The 18,904-nt window shown below is 36.0% G+C and overlaps 1 protein-coding gene across 15 annotated transcripts in view; it reads left to right on the top strand.

Annotated features, from left to right (window-relative positions):
- Positions 1–18,904, top strand: part of PCDH15 (protocadherin related 15) — a 590,647-nt gene that overhangs the window by 502,586 nt on the left and 69,157 nt on the right. The window lies entirely within an intron of this gene.

The following is an 18,904-nucleotide window of genomic DNA, read 5'->3' on the forward strand; positions in this document are numbered from 1 at the left end:
AATTATGATTTCTAAGTAATAGTCTTCTAGAGATGATTTTATCTTATTTTATATTTTAGTCCCATTAACTATTGATTGATTCAATTTATTCATTTAATCAGTAATTTTTTGAGTACTTAAAATGTGCACTGTTCTAGAAGTTAGACATAGAAAAATTCAAAAATAAACAAAAAGTTACCACCCTACTAATACAAACTAGCAGGGGAAAAACACCAAATAATATATCAAGAAAATTAGTAGCTATTTAATACAGATTTATGTGGTCAAGAGAAAGACTAGTGGATTCTTAAATAAGGAGCATTGTGGACATGCCAATATAAAGTCCATGAAGCTAGTGGGAACTTGGAGGTCAGTGTAACTGAAAAAGACGGGATGAGATTGGAAATCTAGTTCAGGACTATCATAAGGGATTTATTCTAGAGGGTTTAGAAAGAAGGACATTGACTGGTTTTGTCCACAGGGGTAATATCTAATATAAAGGGATTAATCTGCATGTGTACAGGGTTGGGAGTGGAAACTAGTAGTGTTAGCAGACAAAAATAGAAACCACCTAATGCATTACTTTCCAGGCAAGATTTGATAATGGCTTGAAACATAGTAGTAGGCAGAGGAAATAGTGAGAAGGGAGTCAAATGATCACCAAAAGGATTTGCTGATGGATTCTATGTGAGACACTAGAGAAAATAAAAGAAAAAAAATGACTTAGGTTTTTGTTCTGAATAGGTCCCCATTGCTCCCCCATGACTAGGTGGCAGAAATCAAGAGTGCATTTTTAGAGATTATATGTTGGTGAGGTTTTCTCAATATGCAAGCATAGTTCTTAACAAGGCAGTTGGAGAAATCATTGACCAGGATGAAATTACCTAGAAAATGGGTGTAGATAGAAAAATCCAAAGACTATTTCCTGGGTACTCAGCACTTAGAGATCAGGAAGAGAATTCACTAGGAAAATGCAGAATCCATTCATCACATAAAGAACAAGTGTGTTAAGAGAGGGAGTGGTCACCTGTCAAATGCTCCTGTGAACAGAATGTCCCTGTGGATTTTTACATGACCACATGTGATATTAATATATTATAGGGGAGAAAAAAACAATAAGCCAAATGCTAGAATATTCCATTGATAAAGGGTATCATTAAAGAGGTCTGTGGATGGCTGTAAAAGATAATTGAGTGGGTGATATAATCTGATGATGGCATTTACTTCAGAGGAATTGGTAGAAGTGGCCAAGGGGATGGAGTAATATATTCTAGAAGCAGCAATTCAGAGACAGAAAGATACCCGCTATCTATCTACTGCTAAGCTCTGTATTATGTAAAGTATGTGAGCCACTGTTTAAGAATCTGTAGAAAGCAGTGTCTTCTATGGAAGAGAGGTGCTGGGTGAGAGGAATCAGAAAGCAACAGTAGTATTTAGGGGATGTTGATGATGATGGTCTATGAATTCCAGAAGATCCTAGGGAAAGTTTGGTAGAGGTAAAGGTGAGGTGGGAAACTGAGTCATATGAGGATGTGTAAAGGGCTACATAAGAAGAAATATCTGGGTGCTGAGTGATGTCTTTGAGTGGACACATGGATTTCTGAATAAACAGTGATGAGTAAACAGCATGGGATCGAATGTTTCTCTAGTATTACTGAACCTCTGCAGACCTTCTTCCCTTCAATTGATCCGTGGGGTTTTTCAGGCTGGGGAAGGGGTGTTTCCCAGGAAACCAATTTCATGCAAAAACAATATCCTATTTAAGTTGGAGGAGAGATAAAAGTTTAGCAGTATATTGATGCAAGTATATGCTATAATAATTCAATTAGGAAACCACAAATTGCCATGTGAATTCTAAGGAAGGAGACATTTCAATTGGTAAAAAAACATGAAAGGTTTCCTAGAGGGAAAAGAATTTGCGAGGCACAGGAGGGTAGTTAGATTTTCACAGTGAATGTTAAATGAGGAGGATAGTCTAAGCAGAGGAAACACAATGAGCCAAACAGGCAGGAAACAATGTGCAGTGTGTTTGCGGAACAGTGATAAGAGGCAGGTACCTTAGGAGGTGATGAGAGTAATAAATCTTTGAATGGTGAACATTTTCAAGTTCTGCCTTTAGCCTTGAAGCCTGTGTTCTTCCCCTTTCCAAATTTAATCAGAGTGAAAGTGAGTTAAGCAGTCCTCAGTTCATACTTAGAGCAGCAAAAACCTTATTGGAAACAGCACCGAATCAGGGCCAGCCAACCTCTGGTGTTTGATGGAAAGATGATTTAAAAGCTAGGGAAGCAGCCCAGGATTATAAAAGAGATTTTTGTACCACTTACTATGTCGTATTGGGGTAAGGTAATATTTCATCTACCATACATGCAAGTTAATTTTTTTTAGTTTAGCATGAAATGCATAATGGTAAATTTTAAATTTGTATTAAATGTAAGAAGGGGAAGAGGAGACATGTTATAGAATTGACTAAGAAAGATGACATATCAATGATTAAAACTATTTTTATTAGCTTAAAATATGGATAGTGATTAAGGGCATTATTAAGAATATGTTTGGGGAAAAGGCAGCACACGGAGAGCATTATTAAAATGAATCATTCATTAAGTGAGAGTAAAAGATAGTTATTTATGTATGCTCTGAGGTGGCACATCTAATATGCTTAGAGACTTGAAAGTGTAAGAAATGGCTCACCTGCCCGAATTTCAAATGATGGACTGGGAAACAGAAGCATGGTGAAAATGAGGTTTTTGATAACACCCTCAAGAGCAGGCACCCATTGTACAGGAACACACATGGGGCAGGGAACATAGCCTATTTATTTAGTCCCTCCTCTGGTTCCTCATTGGCTGAGTACTGTTTGATCACCTATTTCCTACTAGGTTGCCTAGATCTAGTTGTCTCCCAGTGGGTTACTTAAAAAAAAAAAAAAAAATGGGCTGGGGCCTTTTCTAGTTTCCTCCACCTCCCTTTGTCTAGGGGTATCTTTCTAGGACATGTGCTATCAGCCATGAGTACAGCTCTCACCTTCTCCCCACCCCCATATCCTGTTTGCTCTGAGGAAATTCAGTAACCACCTGGCCACCTGCTATTTCTTTTCTATGAAGATAAATCAGAGAGGCATGCTTCCTACAAAAATTCATTTAGAAAATGTTGTATTCCCAGTGTGTGCCAAAAATACAGAGGCACACGAAACAGGCTGTCACTGTGCCATATGGAGTTAACATTCTAGTAAACTAGCCCAAAAAGAGTAAATAACTAAGGCTTTTATTTATGACAATCTGTAGACATCTGGTTTCAGGCTTGAAATGTACATGTCATGACAGAGTAATTCTTGGGTGGTGTCTAAAGGACATAGAACAAAATAATTAATTTGGAAATAACCTCTATATTTACTGTTGTTTTATTTTGATACCTCACAACTGGATCCACCAAATTTTCATTGTGGGAAGAAGGAGAAAAATATCAAATGGTAATATTTCTCTTTAGTCTGTAATACAAGAATTGACATCATTTATACCATAAGTACCAACCTTATATATCTCCAAAAGAGTTGAAAGCAGGGACTTGAGCAAGTATTTATATATCCCTGTTTATAGAAGTACTAGAGGCCTGGTGCATGAATTCCTGCATGGGTGGGGTCCCTTGGCCTGGCCAGCGATCAGGGCCCATCGGGGCTGGCCAGCCAGCAGGAGGGACCACAGGAGGTTGGCTGGCCGGCCCCAGGAGGTTGGTTGTGGGAGCACACTGACCACCAGGGGGCAGCTCCTACATTGAGTATCTGAGTCATAGAGACTGGTCAACCGGTCATTCAGTTGACCGGTTGTAATGGTCGCTTAGATTAGTCACAGTGCTAAAAGTGGAAACAATTTATCTGTCTATTAACAGATGAAAGGATAAACAAAACAATGGAATATTATTTAGTCTTTAAAAAAACAAAATTTTACATATGTTACAACATGGATAAAACTTGAAGGCATTATGCTAAGTGAAATAAGTTAGACATAGACATACAAATACTATATGATACCACTTGTATGAGGTTCCTAGAATAGTCAAATTCATAGATATAGAAAATAGAATCATGTTTTCCAGAGACTATGGGGTGGGATGATTGAGGAGTTACTGTTTAATGGGTATGAAATTTTAATTTGGGAAGATGAAAAAATGTAAACATGAATGGTGATGATAGTTGTAGCACAATGTGAATGTGCTTAATGTAATTGTATTGTGCACTTCAAAATTATTAAAATGATAAATATTATGTGATGTATATTTTAGCATATTAAAAGTAAACTACCAAAGGTGTGGGGTGGGCATCACTAATATTGATCGAATATGAAAACTAATCTTTTCAAAGTTGTTATTCTTCAATAGTATTCATTCTTCTTAAGTTGGTTTGAATATGAATCTCACATTCAGATTCAGAAGTCAGTATTTGTGTTATTCTATTTATATTTCCTGATTGTGTAACTGTGGTCTTTAACACTTATTACCCAACACATCATCAGTGATATCAGTATCAGCTGCAACAGTTTGGCAGTGATGTTCACTGTGGGCCGTACCGCTCCTTCTCAGCCTACAAGGAGTACATGTCAGAATCCCCAGAAAATTCTGATCTCCCCTTCTTTGGGGTCAGGCCACTGGTTGAATATCACTATGCTAATGAAAAAAGGACTGATAAATTTTGTTTTATCAGAATAATAAATGGACTATTATGACAAAGATGCTATAAATGATTAAAAAACAAGCAATATGCAAAAAGGAAATATTTACAACATATATTTTTATTTTTTTTACAACATACATTTTTTAAAGTCCAATAAACAGAATCCAGAGTATAGAAAGAACTTTTAAAAAAGCAACTACTTGTCCAATAAAAACTAAGTTGAAAAGTCATGTATGTTTATCACCTTACTCATAATTTTCTGTGTGAGATAAGAAAAGTAAGCTAATCCTTAGAACATTAACTCTTTTGTTCCTCTTGGGCCTTTGAAAACTATTAATGAATATACTTTACTAGTAATAATAGCTGTCATTTATTTGTCAATATTATTTCTCTGAGAACTATGAAAAACCCTTACTTATTTTAGCTTACAGAATTTATTTAAGTAAACAAAGAAGCAAACAAGTAAATAAAACACCTATTTGCAAGGTAGGTGCAATTGTTCCTTATAGTATTCTTGAAAAATGAAGATTTGTAAGGTTGAGTAACTTTCCAAATATCACTCCGCCAGCAAAGACAGAATTCAAAGTTAGGTTTACCTTTATTCAAGGCCTATGCTTGTAATCTCTAGATTATGTTGCTTCCCATGGAGAGTGAGGAGTAGAATCTTGGCAGAAGTAGAATGTTGGCAAAAAATAACAGAACTTATTAAATTTGTATGAAAAATTTAGGACATAATTAACAAGGCAACAAACTGATTTTCAAAATGAAATGTGCTCTGTGAATTATGATCTCTATTAAGGTAGCAAGTCAGATCTGATTTTAGAAACACCTTTCAATTTGCTATCCAACTTTTCCAGTTTACTATATGTCAATATTTATTACTACAACTAATAGCCTAATTTAATGGAAATATAGGGTGATGTAAAATATGAACAAGATTAATTTTGAAAACCTCTGAATTATGAAGATAAGTTTCCAGAAATTAATGCAATAAAGATTAATCTCTTCTTCTACAAGTTGTAAAAATGAAAAACTCAGTGTCAGGAAAGTTGAACTAAAATGTTGACTGGATGTCTACAAAAAGTCCAAAAAACTATGAACATTGCATTCTTGAGTTATTAAAGAAGCCAGATTTAAATTTATGGACTAAAAGAAAATAATATTTTGAAAAAGTATCAAGAAATGGGTGGAGAGTTCTCACTCACAGATTTTAATATTTTACTGCATTTTTAAATTAAGAATTAAATAAATGATAGCAAGAGGTTTTAGATGATGATGTTGAGAGAAAAAGCCAAAGTCACAGAGGATGCAGTTTTCTCTCATGGCAAAACGTATAGAAACATGCAAGGTTAACAATGCAGAGAGCAATATAATTTGCTCCTATGTCTGCTGATATGAGCCTGATGGAAAACAATTCCAGCACATTCGTGGTGATGTAGTATTGTTTCCCCAGTGTAGCATCTTTTATTATGCCCGGCTCATGCCTGGCTCATGTCCAAAATGGTACTAATAGCAAACTCTCACCTTGTGTTTACACTATCGGGGAGGAAGAGATTTTTCTCCTTCTTCTTAGGTTCTTCTGGCTGGTATAAAATCTAAATTGACATGGGACAGATTAACAGGAGAAAGTCAAATTTAATTACATACCTATGTAAGGAGGTCTCATAGATATGAAACCTAAAGAAAAATGATCAAAGCAGCTTTATATTATTTAGACAAAGAGGATTTACCAGAAAAAAAGGAACAGGCTTGGGCGCTTAATTAGTAAGGAATAAGTAGAGTTTGTGCTTGGAAGAGTAAATTAGTAAAAAGTAACAGGGCTTGTTTATTTATACAGGCTTCCCAGTCCTGAATTCTCTCTCTACTGATAAGGGTGTGTCTCTTCCCTCAGGGTGCAGGGAGGGTAACCTTTCACATGGAGGATTTATTTCCGCTTTCAGAGGGATGGAGGACAATCAGGGTGACCTTTTGCACCAGTTGGTTTCTAAGTAACTCTAATTCAATATAATCAATATGCCACTTGGGCATATTTTGGGGTGGACTGCCCTGAGCTGCAACAACATGCTAGATAGTCTTAAACACTTCTCAGGAATTAATTTATTTTTTTCCCCTCAGAAATCCTCTGAGGTAGTCACTAATTATTATTCTGTTTATGAATGAGTCACAGAAATAATAACATAACCTGCCCAAGATGTACAAGCTAGTCAATAGCAAAGCCTGGATCCACAGCCAGGTACTCTTGTCTGGAGACCTTGCTCTCTGCCACTGGGTGGGAGATCACTGGGCTGGGAGTCACATCTCTCAGATTCAGGTTCAGCTAGCCCAGTGGTCGGCAAACTGCGGCTCGAGAGCCACATGCGGCTCTTTGGCCCCTTGAGTGTGGCTCTTCCACAAAATACCACGTGCAGGCGCGCACGTACAGTGTGATTGAAACTTCGTGGGCCATGAGCAGAAGTCGGTTTTCAGCTCTCAAAAGAAATTTCAATCATTGTACTGTTGATATTTGGCTCTGTTGACTAATGAGTTTGCTGACCACTGAGCTAGCTCTTCACTCTTTTTGGGATGTAACACTCCATCACCTGGCCCACAGGTGTCTGGTCTTATGCAAATATGTCTTTAGAACTAGCTACCCTTTAATATCTTCAATCCTTTCTAATGTTTACCTTAGGAAAATAATGGCATAGGGGGAAAAAAGCCAAGTGCCCTAAGAGAACTATTATATTTGAGAGCTATATTTTATAGGTCAAAGAGTCCAGATTACTTAATTCTGAAATCCAAAGCACTATTTATGTCTCACAGTTTTTGTGGTTTATGGTACTGAGGCTACTGGACTATTTTATGACAATTTCTTTTCCTAGTAGATCTGTACAATGCTGATGTAAACAGGTACTAGTCTGTCTTAAGGTCTCATACAATAGTAATTTTTATTCCCCTTTGCCAACTATGGGAAACCCAGCTTTTTACAAACACTTCTCATTGTTTGAAAGAGAGAGGTATCTCTTGTTTTTCATGATTCCCATGCCACCTGACCTCATCTGGTTCGTATCTTGAAAAAAGTGAATATACATATAAGCTGCCTGAGGGTTCATTGCCCTCTTGGCTATAAACCTATAATTGAATTACCTTATGTATAATTTGGCACTTAAACACATTATACTGTAATTGTCATATATCTGTGTGCCCATTTTTTTTTGCTAGAATTCAAATTTCATCTAAGCAGGCACAATGGTTCCCCACATTTAATGACATTTATATAATTTATAAATAGATTGTGCCAAACATTGGTGTTCATTTAAAATTTTATTGGTTAATTTATTTTTTACATAAAGCCATGTCTTTTAACCTATTTAATCAATAATTTCCATGTAATATTTGAATGAATTATTGATTTTCAGATAAGTAAAATATTTTCTCAATTAAACTCCCTTGGGCCTGATTACAACAGTAAGAGTAACATGACTCATCATTTTTCTGGAAATTTCCCTTCTTGTTAATATTTGGAGCTTAGATTGGATGATATCTTTATGAATGTTATGTGTCAGTTATAGCTTTCCATACATTTAGTCCCACTGGAGAAAGCTATGTCAAGAAAATTGTTGTTTTCTGACAACTGGTATATTTTTGTTTTATGGTTACAGACTATGTTATAGTTACTAATATTTCCCTTATGGTCTACTAGAGCTCAAAATCAAATATTTGATTCATCTTTCACAATTTTAGAAGTTGAATGCAATAGACATGTAGCATGATAACTTTCTCTCTGGTTTCTGCTTTAGTCTCTGCCTTCTTTCCCTTTAACTTCTTTTATATTATTATATCTGATGTATTCTTAGATAATACTTTGTATCCATTCTGTGGTGTATATGCAAACAGATGACTGCATATACACTGAGGTTGTGCGTTTTAAGCCTACATTTTCTCCCTGTACAAGCTGAGAGCTGTGAAGTATCATCACCAGTTTCTAACACGTAACATTTGTCTTTATTAGTCTGAAGAAGTACAAAATTATGGGGTGTCTTTGCTATTAGTATGAATAAACAATCTCCAAGTCTGTCTTTGTAGGCACATATGAAGTGTTCAGATAAAATAATTCTGCATATTTATTTTACTCCATTTCTTTAATTCTTCCCCTTCTCTACACAAATCAGTCTTTTTATTGTCACAGAGGAAAAGCTAAAAGCATCTCGTTCACATAATAGCAATTCAATTTATACTTATTGGTTTGGATGTAATTTAATTAAGAATGCCTTAAATTTTATTGCTTAAAATAGAAATGGGACTACTTTTTTCCAGTCTAAATATGTCTGGAAAATGAGGCAAGTTTAGGTCCTTATAAACAAATGAGAAGTGGCTCACATAAGTAGAAATTTTCTTTAAAATATAAATTATGAGAACTTTTTAATGGATTTTAAGCCATTGAACATGATAAATTAGGAAAAATCATTTCTTTTGGTGAATAGCCTAATAATTTGGCCTTTTCTGAATTCATTGGTGGCTCATACAGTATATTCCAAAGTCTGGTCACACTCTAGTGGGATTAGAAATGTATTTAATGTTTGTGTGTCTTTCAGATGATTAAATGTCTAACATTCCAGAGTATGAACGTGGAATATCTCCTTTTCAGTCAAACCTGCACTACTTTGTAGGGGATTTTATATGTTGTAGAGCAGTGATGATGGTGTGTACTCTCCTATATGTTTCAAGGACTGTATCTTCCATCATCTGATAGAGATCTGTCTGGAATAGTAACATTCAGTTTAAAAATCTCGGAACTTTTCTGAAATTGAGGACTGTGTTGCAAGACACAATCCCAAAGATAACTCAGACAAATAAGAATTACTTTTGTCTAAAAATGTCCTGCAATTTCTTAAGCATCCATTTAACTTTGCTTTGAATTGGCCCAACACAGGATACGTATAACACCAATCTTAAACAAAAATGATTTAAATGAGCTTTTCCAAAGGTTTTATTTCTATTTCTCTAAGAATATCTTCATTTTGAACTGCCTATTGATATTGCCAATACAAAGAATAAAGTGCTAGGTTGCTTTAAAATATATTATGAAGAAAATTTAATTCCAAATAAATCATAAGAATGGGTTATTCCCCCTATTAGTTCTAATTAATGAAAACCAGTAAGCCTGGAACAAGATTATGTACATAACAAAAATATAATATATATTGTTTAGTTCATAAGTCTCTGTACATCTGAAAATTGCAAAGAGATTTTTCTTCAAAAATAGATACAGAAATTTCTGGATTCACAAAAAAACAAAATCAAACATGTTCTAATGAATAGAAATAATGAAACTCTAAACTATAGATCTCTCTACATCAAGTAGATCCTAAAACTTGATGTGGTAGCTATACTAGTTTTTGTAAACCTGTATCTCTTTTGTATATTTTTCATTTTATTTGTTCCCAGAATTATTTTATCTAGTCATGGCCCTTTATTGTCCCAGCAATCTATAAAAGACCAGCTCAATGAGGTTCATAATAATGTGAAATATTTTATTACCACCAGAAGCCAATAGACCCTAACATGTGCCATAACCTAACATCAAAGATCTTCCCAGTATACAATGAACTCTAATAAATTGATGAGTGAAAAATAAGTCCAAGATAAAAAGACAGGAATAAGACTGGAAGAGGTGCTTTATAAAGAGGATATAAAAGTTGGTCATTCAACTTTATTAAAACTAGGAAATGCTAAATCATAATAAACTATCAGAAAGGCTAAAATTTTAAAAGACAGATAAAAATTTCAAACCAGCTAGAGGTCTCAGATATTGCTGATGGGATGTAAATTAGTACATTTTGGAGAACAGTTTGAGATCATCTATTAAGTGTGGACATAGGCATAGCCCCTTACTCAGAACTTTTAAGTATTTATCCAACAGAAATGCACTCACATGCTCACAAAAACATGTACAAAAAATCCACTATTTGTAGACATGTACACTATTTGTAATATAAAAAGCTAAAAACAACCTAAATTTCCATCAGCAGTACATAGAATACTGTTCTGGTGTATATTTGTACAGTGGAATTCTACAGAACAATGAAAAGTAATGTTATTGATACATGCAATGACATGGATGGAATTCAGAAATATGTGAGCAAATGAATTCAGGAAAAAAAATATATAAATTTCCTAAGTCCATTTATATAACGTTCCAAAGTAGGAAAACTAATCCAATCAGAATAGTTCTTATTTGGGCGAGAAGACTAAAAATGCTCTATTCCTTGGCCTAGTTACTTCCAGAGATAAAAATTGAAAAGATAAAATAAAGTTTTAAAAATGTTTCTAAAACTCGAACTACATAAAAACAAAGGGAATTTTATTCAAATATTGATGATTTTAAGCTATTCTTGGAAGATATAATAAAATAATTCTGACAAAAATAGAGGAGTTCATATTTTTCTTTTAATCTTCTCTTTAGTTAATATTAAGGAATTATCTCTTTCTCATGCTTGGTGAAACAGTGTCACATTGTTCTCTTATGATTTCTAGCAAGAAAGCATGTTTTGGAGAAATGGGGCACTCTATTATTGGTGGCAGTGACTGAGAGATAACAGTAAGATGGGGTTGGTAGAAGAAATACACCTTAGGATGAACAAGCACATGAGTTAATCTGGTTCTGACTTTCAAAATCCAGAGTTGTAAGCCAGAATGATAAGGTTTTGAGCTAAAAAGACTGTGATCATGTTCACAGGTCAGAAACAGATTGGTAGATGCTAACGGGGCACATGCGCACAGGGCTTTCTGCTGTTTTACGCTGTAGCGGGCGTTCTCAAACTACGGCCCGCGGGCCACCTGCGGGTGTTTTTGCCGTTTTGTTTTTTTTTACTTCAAAATAAGATGGGTGCAGTGTGCATAGGAATTTGTTCATAGTTTTTTTTTAAACTACAGTCCGGCCCTCCAATGGTCTGAGGGACAGTGAACTGGCCCCCCGTTTAAAAAGTGTGAGGACCCCTGCTGTAGAGCATTCACAAGGAGCAATACGTGGAAGGGAACAGATTGAAGTCTTAGAAGAGTCAAGTGGAAGAAGGAATTGGGCCCTCTGCAGAGAACAGGCATCACAGAACAATCAGTGTGCCTTTCGAACACAGAAAGCCCTGGCCGTGAGCTCAGAGCACCCCACTGCAGGGCTAAGCGACATCTGCACCGGGCTCGGCAGTGCCCTTTGAGGAAGAGGCGCTTTGTGGGTTTACTATTTTGGGTTAGAGCAAAAATGTGAGTGTGAGATGAGGCTGCGATCAAATGTGCAAGAAAATAAGAAGAGCACAATTGTAGGCAGGCAATGAAAGGTAGCTCTTGCTCCTTCTGTCATGATGGAAATTACTACGGGAAGTAGGGAGCTTTTCATTTAAGTCGATATTGATTAAAGCTTAATCAAACGTTAGGAATATGCTAAATCCCAAGATCATAATAAATAAAGTCAATGAATACAAAGCATAAAAGCCATAAAAACAAAGGTGTGATATTTAAATCTATATCTGTCTCCTTTCCAAAAGCATAATGATGAAGACAAACCTAGATTTTAACTTTTAACCACGAATGGGCTGGGTAACTTTAGACACGTTTCTTAAATTCTGTAAGCATCAGGTCTAGAAGTGATGACAATACTACCTCATGAAGTTCTTAGGAACATAAATGAAAAACAATTCCTATGAAGCAGTGAGCACAGTGCCTAGCTCCCCGAAATCGTTTAATAAATTTTCAGTCATTGTAAGTTATTTTATCTGAATAATTCTTTTTACATATAATAGTAATCTCAAAATGTTCTTAATTCAGCATGCGTAGTGCATGTAAAGTATTAAAAAGACAATTTTATTGGATGTTCGGATGTTTTGTCATTGCCTTTGAAACCAAATAGTGGGCCTATCTTTTTAGAACTCACCTTTCGTATCAACATGGAATATTAATTTTTATTCTTAATGGAAAAATAAGAGTTAGTTTATGAGAGAAGTTAAACTTCTAATAAGAATGTTGATATAAAGAAAAAATTAAAATAATAATAATAAAGTATACACCCCTCCAAAAAAGAAGTTTCCTCCATTATGTAATGACTAGGCAAATTCTCCTTGAAATACTTTTGAGTGTACTATTTCCACTAAATATTGTTCTATTGAGAAATAATCAATATAACTACTTCAACTTGCATATTTTCAAATGGTATAAGTTCTCTTAGATCAGCAATGATCCAAATGATATCTATGAAACATATTTATATGTTTTAAATGAATGGTATAATCTTAACACAGTTTTGAGTATTTTTGTCAATATTATCTTTGTAAATAATTACTGATGCCTTGGTATTTCCCTTTCGGGAAGCTGTAACAAATTTAAGAAAAATATAGTCTCTATATATACAGGTGTGAGGTTCTGAGAAACAAACCCTAACAACACAGCTAGGAGAAATCTCATCTTTCAGGTCGTACCAGCATCAACTTATCCAGAGAGGATTTTTTAAAAGACTATTTTTAAAAAGGATATATTGGGGCTTGCGGTCCTTATCATGCCATACCATAGCAAACCATAAAATTAAATAAGGTTATCTTTTAGTAATTAATTTATGTCTGAGGGAAAATATCTTGAGGGTCTCTTGAATGAAAAAAAAAAATCAACAAGCCAGTAAAATTTCTTAAATAGGCTTTTTCAGAACTAATTCTACTAAAGCTATCTATAAAAAGCCCAGCAATTTAAGAATGTAAACAAGATTCCTTAATTCTCCTATTGCAGATAGATAAGGTAAAAAAAAAAAATGCTGTTTTTCAAAGAAAAATTGTTAATAGAAAGTTCTGAACAGTAGAAAATGTATCAAGATTATAAAAGAAATTATCTGTAAAAACAGTGAAAAATGAAGCAGTTCTTTCTCTGGCTTTAATGTATCACAGCATGACACATAATCTTTTCTGGCACCTCCTGAGAATATTAATGTTATGTTATGTTAATAATCATAATGAAAATTAGGGATAACTAATGAGAAAAGGAAAAGAACACAATGAAGATGTGTAATCTCACCTACATTTATAAGGATTTGATTAGCATGAAATCCAATTAAAACATTGAATTCTCTTTCAACATGTCATTTAATGGAGCAGCACCACTAGGATGGGATATAAACAATTCTGTTTCCCGCCACTGTTTGTTTTCTGCTTTGTCCAAACAAGAGATGTAGCGATGACACTACTTGACTTAATTTAATTCCTACTGGACTCTGATAGTATCTGCACAAACGGGGAAAAAATGAGAAATATTAAATTGCAGTTTTTAATGAAATCTATCAGTTCAATGCAGGTGTCATCTCTCTGTGAACCAACCAACCTAGGAATAATCTTTAGTCTACCACATACTTCTTGGTACAGTTTATTGGAAAATCTGACATGGGCCTTGAATCCACAATTGGGGGTCTGCTCTCTAACTGTGTGATATGAGGTCATTTACCAAATCATCTGCATTACAGGAATGGCATCTACAGAATGGCTTTTGTTCTCTCTACCTAACAGAGTTAAGAAAAGTAAATGATACTCGATTCATAAGGTGCTTAACACAATGCAGGACACAGAGTACACACTCAGATTATCTCTTATCTTTTTCCAGATTTGTCTTGAACATAATCTTCTATTTATTTTCTTCTATCTACTTCTTTCAGTGCTGACACCCAACCTGCATTTAATCATCACGATCACTGTCAATGCCAGTTCTTCATTTGCTAAAAAACTGTAGATCAGAGCAGGTTGGCCAAAGAAAGACAATTAGGTTAAAGAAGGTTGGCCAATGCTAATATTTTTTTGGCCAAAACAAGCAAACATTAGCAATTTTATTAAATACTAGAGGCCTGGTGCACGAAATTCGTGCACGGGGGGGGGGGGTCCCCTCAGCCCAGTCTGCACCCTCTCCAATCCAGGACCCCTCGGGGGATTTCCAACTGCTGGTTTAGGCCCGATCCTGAGGATCGGGCCTAAACCAGCAGTTAGACATCCCTCTCACAATCCAGGACTACTGGCTCCTAACTGCTCACCCACCTGCCTGCCTGCTCGCCCCAAACTGCCCCCCTCTGCCAGCCTGGTTGCCCATAACTGCCCCCTCCCACCCCGCTGGCCTGGTTGCTCCTTACTGCACCCCCTGCTGGCCTAGTCGCCCCAAACTGCCCCCCCGCCAGCCTGGTCACCCCTCACTGCCCCTCCCCCTGCCGGCCTGGTCACCCCCAACAGCCCGTCCTGCCGGCCTGGTTGCCCCTCACTAACCCCCTGCTGGCCTGGTCGCCCCACGCAGCCTGCTGTTCAGTCATTTGGTCACCCCTCACTGCCCCCCCCGCCGCATCAGCCTGGTTGTCCCAACTGACAATGTTGCAGGCCTGGTCACCCCACGCAGCCTGCTGTTCGGTCATTTGGTCATCCCTCACTAACCACCTGCCAGCCTGGTCGCCCCACGCAGCCTGCTGTTCGGTCATTTGGTCGTCCCTCACTAACCCCCCTGCCGGCCTAGTCGCCCCACACAGCCTTTTCGGTCATCCGTTCGGTTGCGATGGTTGCTTAGGCTTTTATTATTATAAATGTTATCAAGCTTTGGTAATTTTTGCCTTCTTTGGGGTGGTTTGATTATTATAATTTTTAAGTTCTATTCTTACTATTGTGTGTTGTTTGAAATAGAAATATACTCTTCTGTTTGAAATAAACAAAAAGCTCAATGCCTACTCCATAACTGAAAATATTATGGAGCCATAAAGATTGTATAATCCTGGATCAAAAAAAATGTGTTGTGTGTGTGTGTGTGTGTGTGTGTGTGTGTGTGTGTGTGTGTGTGTATTTATGTATGTGTGTATGTATATATACACTTTGTATGTATATTATAAATGTAAAAGGATATATTATATACAATATATAAGTAAATACATTAATAATGACTACAAATTGATATAATTATAGTTTGTTAATTTATATTTTCTGATATTTCTCTAATAAGCAAGGTGTAATTATATAAGACTATTGGCTGAACCTATTTTGGTAATCATTTCACAATATTTGTAAATCAAACCCTCCTATAGTAAGCTTTAAACTTGTACAGTGATAGATGTCAATTATTTCTCAATAAAACTAGAAACAAAGGAGTATTGGCCATTTAAATTGTTACCACTTTTCATCTTTACAATACCACAGAGCAAGAATAATTAGATAGAAATTATTCAGAAATTTTAAAAGGGAAAAATATTTTATTATTTTTCAAATATAGATTAATACATTTTTATGATTCATCCATGTCTCTCAAAAATAAAAAAATTGGAATATTAATATTTTTCATATAATCTCAAGATGGGATTGTAATAATGGCCACTCTGCTTTAATATTTTTAGAATTTTTATCCAACAAAATATTATTTCACAAGATTTTTAGTTTAGTGTTAAAGCTATTCTCAGCAAACTTATTAGTTGTGTTTAGACATAAAATACATTGTTATAAAATAGAAAAATATAAGTACATATATATGTATACGCACACACACAGAGAGAGAGAGAGAGAGAACTAAAACACCACCAATTTAAATGAAGGACATTGTGAAGAACAACTTTTCAACTTATGTATATTCAAGGAGACAGATTTTATTGTCCCATGTGCAAATAGCACCACTCCAATCGGTAAACACAGCCTTCCTTACAATTAGTGTCACTTTAACAGTGAAAGGCTTTTCTGTTGTGATCATTAGTTGTATTGTAGCACTTAATTTTCAATACAGTTTTGAAAGTTCTCAATTTATTTTCCAAAGTAAAAGGTTTGTAAATTGAATTTTATTTTCCTTTGACAGAAGATATTTCTATAAAGCTATGATAAAAGTTGAGTTTTCGTTTGTTTGATTGTTCTGCAGTGAAGCCTTTTTGTTTGTACTTTTTAAGCTCCTATTAGCTATGCAATAAAACTTTGTTAGAGAGACTGCATAGAAAATTAAACATTAGGCTTTAATTTTCAAGTGCATTGCTATCCATTTCCCCTGACTTCCTATTAAACTTAGAAACTGAAGGATAAGCAGGCTTCTTATACATTATTCATATTCTAGACCTTTTCGCAATAACAACAAAAAACATGCCATTATCTCTTAACATTACATCTACTTTAAAAGTGTAAAAGCAGATGTAATGTTAAAAGATATTAAATCTGTTTATGAAGCAAGGTGGTACAAATTTATCAACAAATGAAGAAAGCACTGGTCAAACAAGAATAAACTTTAAAAAGTTTATGTTCAAGGGGATTTAAAAAAATACATGTTATATATTCCAATGAAATTTAATATTTTTATTATTTTTTAATACTTACTCCAGGATATGTTTTTATTGATTTGAGAGAGAGGGAGTGAGAGAGAGAGAGAATTTAAGAATTGCTGGAGTGGGATTAAACATGCAACCTTTTTGGTGCATGGGACAGTGGTCTGACCAACTGGGCCACCAGACCGTCCTAAACTTAAATTTTTTAAATAGATTTTACTAGTCACTCTGGAAACCAAGGGACAATAAATATAAAAGATGAGACAATTAAGAATAATTAAAATGTAAAATGAATACAAGCTTAATTTTGCTATATAAATGTTGTATTCTTAAAAATATTAAATCAGGTTATCCCAGTTTAAATAACTGTTCAGTTCAATATATTAAAATACAATTGTCTTCTCTATTTTATGTTTTGGGCCCATGGGTTAAATCCATGTCCCCATAATTCTAAAATACATGTAAGCTGTGCAGTCGTTGTCATATGTAGTATACATAATAGCTATTTGATTTGTATTCTTAGATATTTCAGCACTTTCTTGATAAAACATTTCAAAAATGATATTTAAACCTCTGATAAACATCTTATTATAATAATACTTGAGGCCCTGTGCAAGAAATTAGAGCATGGTGGGGGTGGGGGTGACACTCAGACCTCTCTCGCAATCCGGGACCCCTCAGTTAGGGTCCCTAGGCCTGGCAGGCGATCAGGACCTATTGGAGCTTTCCTTCCCCTGGCTGCCAGCAGGTGGCCCCACCCCCGCAGCTGCCCCTGCTTGCCATCTGTGTGGCGCTGGCCTCCCTCCCCCACCACTGGTCGCCTCCCTCTGCAGGCGACAGGCATGGGGTATGATCGCTTGGCTGGCCTGGGCCTCCTTCTGCAGGGCGATCACTGGCCAGCCCCGCACACCCACCACAGCGCTAACAGCCTGGTAGCCTGGGCCTCCCTCTCTGGGGCAATCGATTGCGCGGACAGTCATTCTGCTGTTCGGTCACTCGGTCAATTTGCATAATACGCTTTTATCATTATAGATATGAACAAAAATCCCCTATTAGGTGCGTTTGCTATCAGTAAAAATATATATAAAGCATTCATTAAAAACACATTAATAAATATACTTAGTCAGTGGCAGGTTGATGTTTTCAATAAATATTTGTTAGCTACATTTCATGTGCAGGCAGTGGCCACTGAGGATTATGAAACATGAAGATGAATTAGAAATAGTCCTGCTCCCAATGAATTCACAGTGAAATACAGAAGGTAGAACGTGATAAGTGTCTTTAAATGTGCCACACGTGATAAGAAATGGAAGAGATTAGACAGCTACAAAGTACTCACAGAGAAGATGGCAGCAACATAGTCACAGCAGTAATTGGTTATTTTGTGCCAAGCACTGCATTTTACACATCAGTGGATATTCCCAGCCACCCTATTCAGCATGTCCTGTTTTTCTCGTTTTATAGACGAGGGACGAAGCCCTAGAGAGTTATTTGCCCAAGCTCATATAGCTAATAAGTGGTAGAATTAATCTCACATCTGTCACGTATAAATATTGGTCTCTAATATTTCTTCTACTGGCATTTAAGCCATACATTATTTGACCACTTACTGGGCATGATAGTATAGTAAAAAAACATGAAAAATAAAAAATTGTGTGGAGACACATAAATATTATAATACTAGAGGCCCGGTGCATGAAATCTGTGCACAGGTAGGGTCCCTAGGCCTGGCTGGTGATCAGGGCTGAACTGTGAGATGACTGGCAGGGCAATCGGAGGCCCCCGCTGGTACCCGCCTTCACTGGCCTAGGGCCTGTGGGCTAGGGGCAGCTCCTGCGTTGAGAGTCTGCCCTCTGGTGGTCAGTGTGTGTCATAGTGACTGGTCATTCTAACGGTCATTCCACCTTTTGGCCAATTTGCATATTAGGCTTTTATTATATAGGATGCCAAGGTAAATGGTATAGCCAAATATATATATATAGATATATAGATAGATA

The sequence above is a fragment of the Eptesicus fuscus genome, chromosome 17, assembly GCF_027574615.1.
Source record: "Eptesicus fuscus isolate TK198812 chromosome 17, DD_ASM_mEF_20220401, whole genome shotgun sequence".
Lineage (NCBI taxonomy): Eukaryota > Metazoa > Chordata > Mammalia > Chiroptera > Vespertilionidae > Eptesicus > Eptesicus fuscus.